Genomic DNA, 6,000 nt, shown 5'->3' on the forward strand with positions numbered 1-6,000 from the left:
AATGAACCATGAAGTCACCTCCTCACTTCTGATACACCTGCCAAACATGGAGAAGGATCCCGGATTCTCAGATTGATGCAAGACTATTCTAGAAGTTGAAGAAGTCACAGAAGTCTAAGAAATAGAAGAGCGTTTTCTTTCCATGTTTAATCACTTTTTCCCGTTAATATTTAGGTTCACTACTCCATTACTTTTAGACTTTACCACTGGAGGGCAGCAGCCTCCTGCCATATAGAAAGCCATAGAAAATGATTTCTCTCTCTATTAGCAGAATCTTTGTTTTCACGTTTCCTCCTGTTGCAACTTAATAAATTCCTTTTATCGTTCGCCTATTAAATTATTCCGGAGTCGCTATAGTGTATTTATCTTTTTCATTCTTCATGCGACACAGTTATTATATCTACTTCATAAATACACTTTAGGCAGGGAATAAGCACAGTCTTTTCAGAGACTTTTCCAGAACTGTTACAGCAGAGTTGTGTGACCCAAGTCTTGTCTTGTTATCATCTTGTAACGTGACACATTAGTGTTTGGCTTTCACTTCATCCCATTTTTTTTTTTTTTTTTTTTTTTGAATGTGTAGTTTTGTATTTTTTTTTTTTTTTTGGCAGACTTGGGTTGTCCATGTATTGCATAGCTGCCTATCAGAGATGAGCGAGTAGTATTTGATTGAGTAGGTATTCGATCGAATACTACGGTATTCGAAATACTCGTACTTGATCGTGTACCACTTGCTATTTGAATGGAAAAATTCAATGCAGAACCAGCATTGATTGGTCGAATGCTATACCATATCTCCCAACCGTCCTGATTTCCGTGGGACATTCACGATTTGGGTGACATTTCCAGCGGTCCCGGTTAGAGGGAGGCATGTCCCGATTTCAACTCAGATCTGCGTCCAGAGTACGCAGATCTGAGTTGAACACATACGCGGCTAACGCCGCTGAACGCCGCCTACTGGCTTGTAGATGCGATGTGATGACGTCACAACGCGTCTACAACTGTGCGCCAGTGTGAGAGAGAAAGGCGCGCAGAGAGCGGCGGGGGAACGAGGAGAAGGTAAGTGTAATGCGGAGGTGGAACGTGAAACTGGGGGCAGATGAAGGAGAGGACGGCATGACACTGGGGGCAGAGATGTGGAGACATGAATCTGGGGGCAGAGATGGAGGGACATGAATCTGGGGGCAGAGATGGGGGGGGACATGAATCTGGGGCCAGAGATGGGGGAGACATGAATCTGGGGGCAGAGATGGAGGGGACATGAATCTGGGGGCAGAGATGGAGGGGACATGAATCTGGGGGCAGAGATGTGGGGACATGAATCTGGGGGCAGAGATGTGGGGACATGAATCTGGGGGCAGAGATGGAGGGGACATGAATCTGGGGGCAGAGATGGAGGGGGGACATATAATTTATGGGTGACTGTTGGAGGATTATACAGTGTGCAGGCACATGAAAAATTAATGAGAATGGGCGGAGTCAACACAAAAGGTGGCGGGACAAAATTTGCCGCGGCGCGCAGAGTTTTTCAAAAGTTGGGAGGTATGGCTATACAGTCGGCCAATCAACGCTGGTTCTTCTCCTACCTTTAGAAGTCTTCGCCGTGCAGCGTCCCCGCGGCGTCTTCCAGCTTTGAATTCACTCTGCCAGGCATCGGGCCTGGGCAGAGCCAACTGCGCATGCCCACGCTACAAGAAAATGGCCGCTTTGATTGTAAGACGCCGCGGGGACGCTATGCGGAGAAGACTTCTCGGAGGATCCAGCCCGACCCTCACTCGTGGACTTGGTAAGTTCAATTTGATCGAACGTTGCCTACCCCTGAAACGAGCATTTTCCCCCCATAGACTATAATAGGATTCGATATTTGATTCGAGTAGTCGAATATTGAGGGGCTACTCGAAACGAATATCGAATAACGAGTATTTAACTACTCGCTCATCTCTACTACTCGCTCATCCACTGCTGGAGGACAATAAGGTACCAATAACTAGAGATGAGCGAACAGTGTTCTATCGAACTCATGTTCGATCGGATATTAGGCTGTTCGGCATGTTCGAATCGAATCGAACACCGCGTGGTAAAGTGCGCCATTACTCGATTCCCCTCCCACCTTCCCTGGCGCCTTTTTTGCTCCAATAACAGCGCAGGGTAGGTGGGACAGGAACTACGACACCGGTGACGTTGAAAAAAGTAGGCAAAACCCATTGGCTGCCGAAAACATGTGACCTCTAATTTAAAAGAACAGCGCCGCCCAGCTTCGCGTCATTCTGAGCTTGCAATTCACCGGGGACGGAGGTTTCCGTCCAGTTAGCTAGGGGTTAGATTCTGGGTAGGCAGGGACAGGCTAGGATAGGAAGGAGAAGACAACCACAACAGCTCTTGTAAGAGCTAAATTCCAGGGAGAAGCTTGTCAGTGTAACGTGGCACTGACGGGCTCAATCGCCGCAACCCAGCTTTCCCAGGATCCTGAATGGAATACACTGACAGTGTATTCCCGTATACCCGATATATACCCCCGATACCCGTTCCAACGGTGTGCCCCCCCACCTTCACCCCAGAAATACCCTGCAAGTCCCCTAGCAATAGGATTGGGGCTATATACACCCACTATTTTTGCTACTGCCATATAGTGCCATTGTCTGACTGGGAATTCAAAGAATATATTGGGCTTACATATAACTTCAATTCCAGGGAGAAGCTTGTCAGTGTAACGTGGCACTGACGGGCTCAATCGCCGCAACCCAGCTTTCCCAGGATCCTGAATGGAACACACTGACAGTGTATTCCCGTATACCCCATATATACACCCCAAATCCCCGTTCCAACGGTGTGCCCCCCCACCTTCACCTCAGAAATACCCTGCAAGTCCCCTAGCAATAGAATTGGGGCTATATACACCCACAATTTTTACTACTGGTATACAGTGCCATTGTCTGACTGGGAATTCAAAGAATATATTGGGAATACAAATACCCTCATTTCTTGCTACTGCCATATAGTGCCAGTGTCTGACTGGGAATTCAAAGAATATATTGGGGTTATGTGCACCCACAATTTTTACTACTGGTATACAGTGCCATTGTCTCACTGGGAATTCAAAGAATATATGGGGGTTATGAGCACCCACAATTTTTACTACTGGTATACAGTGCCATTGTCTCACTGGGAATTCAAAGAATATATGGGGGTTATGTGCACCCACAATTTTTGCTACTGCTATACAGTTCCATTGTCTCACTGGGAATTCAAAGAATATATGGGGGTTATGTGCACCCACAATTTTTGCTACTGCTATACAGTTCCATTGTCTCACTGGGAATTCAAAGAATATATGGGGGTTATGTGCACCCACAATTTTTACTACTGGTATATAGTGCCATTGTCTGACTGGGAATTCAAAGAATATATGGGGGTTATGTGCACCCACAATTTTTACTACTGGTATATAGTGCCATTGTCTGACTGGGAATTCAAAGAATATATGGGGGTTATGTGCACCCACAATTTTTACTACTGGTATATAGTGCCATTGTCTGACTGGGAATTCAAAGAATATATGGGGGTTACGTGCACCCACAATTTTTGCTACTGCTATACAGTGCCATTGTCTGACTGGGAATTCAAAGAATATATTGGGGTTATGTGCACCCACAATTTTTACTACTGGTATACAGTGCCATTGTCTCACTGGGAATTCAAAGAATATATGGGGGTTATGTGCACCCACAATTTTTACTACTGGTATACAGTGCCATTGTCTGACTGGGAATTCAAAGAATATATGGGGGTTACGTGCACCCACAATTTTTGCTACTGCTATACAGTGCCATTGTCTGACTGGGAATTCAAAGAATATATTGGGGTTATGTGCACCCACAATTTTTACTACTGGTATATAGTGCCATTGTCTGACTGGGAATTCAAAGAATATATGGGGGTTATGTGCACCCACAATTTTTACTACTGGTATATAGTGCCATTGTCTGACTGGGAATTCAAAGAATATATGGGGGTTATGTGCACCCACAATTTTTACTACTGGTATATAGTGCCATTGTCTGACTGGGAATTCAAAGAATATATGGGGGTTACGTGCACCCACAATTTTTGCTACTGCTATACAGTGCCATTGTCTGACTGGGAATTCAAAGAATATATTGGGGTTATGTGCACCCACAATTTTTACTACTGGTATACAGTGCCATTGTCTCACTGGGAATTCAAAGAATATATGGGGGTTATGTGCACCCACAATTTTTGCTACTGCTATACAGTGCCATTGTCTGACTGGGAATTCAAAGAATATATTGGGGTTATGTGCACCCACAATTTTTACTACTGCTATACAGTTCCATTGTCTCACTGGGAATTCAAAGAATATATTGGGGTTATGTGCACCCACTATTTTTAATACTGGTATACAGTGCCATTGTCTGACTGGGAATTCAAAGAATATATGGGGGTTATGTGCACCCACAATTTTTGCTACTGCTATACAGTGCCATTGTCTGACTGGGAATTCAAAGAATATATTGGGGTTATGTGCACCCACAATTTTTACTACTGCTATACAGTGCCATTGTCTCACTGGGAATTCAAAGAATATATTGGGGTTATGTGCACCCACAATTTTTACTACTGGTATATAGTGCCATTGTCTGACTGGGAATTCAAAGAATATATGGGGGTTACGTGCACCCACAATTTTTACTACTGCTATACAGTTCCATTGTCTCACTGGGAATTCAAAGAATATATGGGGGTTATGTGCACCCACAATTTTTACTACTGGTATATAGTGCCATTGTCTGACTGGGAATTCAAAGAATATATGGGGGTTATGTGCACCCACAATTTTTACTACTGGTATATAGTGCCATTGTCTGACTGGGAATTCAAAGAATATATGGGGGTTATGTGCACCCACAATTTTTACTACTGGTATATAGTGCCATTGTCTGACTGGGAATTCAAAGAATATATGGGGGTTACGTGCACCCACAATTTTTGCTACTGCTATACAGTGCCATTGTCTGACTGGGAATTCAAAGAATATATTGGGGTTATGTGCACCCACAATTTTTACTACTGGTATACAGTGCCATTGTCTCACTGGGAATTCAAAGAATATATGGGGGTTATGTGCACCCACAATTTTTGCTACTGCTATACAGTGCCATTGTCTGACTGGGAATTCAAAGAATATATTGGGGTTATGTGCACCCACAATTTTTACTACTGCTATACAGTTCCATTGTCTCACTGGGAATTCAAAGAATATATTGGGGTTATGTGCACCCACTATTTTTAATACTGGTATACAGTGCCATTGTCTGACTGGGAATTCAAAGAATATATGGGGGTTATGTGCACCCACAATTTTTGCTACTGCTATACAGTGCCATTGTCTGACTGGGAATTCAAAGAATATATTGGGGTTATGTGCACCCACAATTTTTACTACTGCTATACAGTGCCATTGTCTCACTGGGAATTCAAAGAATATATTGGGGTTATGTGCACCCACAATTTTTACTACTGGTATATAGTGCCATTGTCTGACTGGGAATTCAAAGAATATATGGGGGTTACGTGCACCCACAATTTTTGCTACTGCTATACAGTTCCATTGTCTCACTGGGAATTCAAAGAATATATTGGGGTTATGTGCACCCACTATTTTTAATACTGGTATACAGTGCCATTGTCTGACTGGGAATTCAAAGAATATATTGGGGTTATGTGCACCCACAATTTTTACTACTGGTATACAGTGCCATTGTCTGACTGGGAATTCAAAGAATATATGGGGGTTATGTGCACCCACAATTTTTGCTACTGCTATACAGTGCCATTGTCTGACTGGGAATTCAAAGAATATATGGGGGTTACGTGCACCCACAATTTTTACTACTGGTATATAGTGCCATTGTCTGACTGGGAATTCAAAGAATATATGGGGGTTATGTGCACCCACAATTTTTGCTACTGCTATACAGT

Source organism: Leptodactylus fuscus, chromosome 11 (assembly GCF_031893055.1).
Source record: "Leptodactylus fuscus isolate aLepFus1 chromosome 11, aLepFus1.hap2, whole genome shotgun sequence".
Lineage (NCBI taxonomy): Eukaryota > Metazoa > Chordata > Amphibia > Anura > Leptodactylidae > Leptodactylus > Leptodactylus fuscus.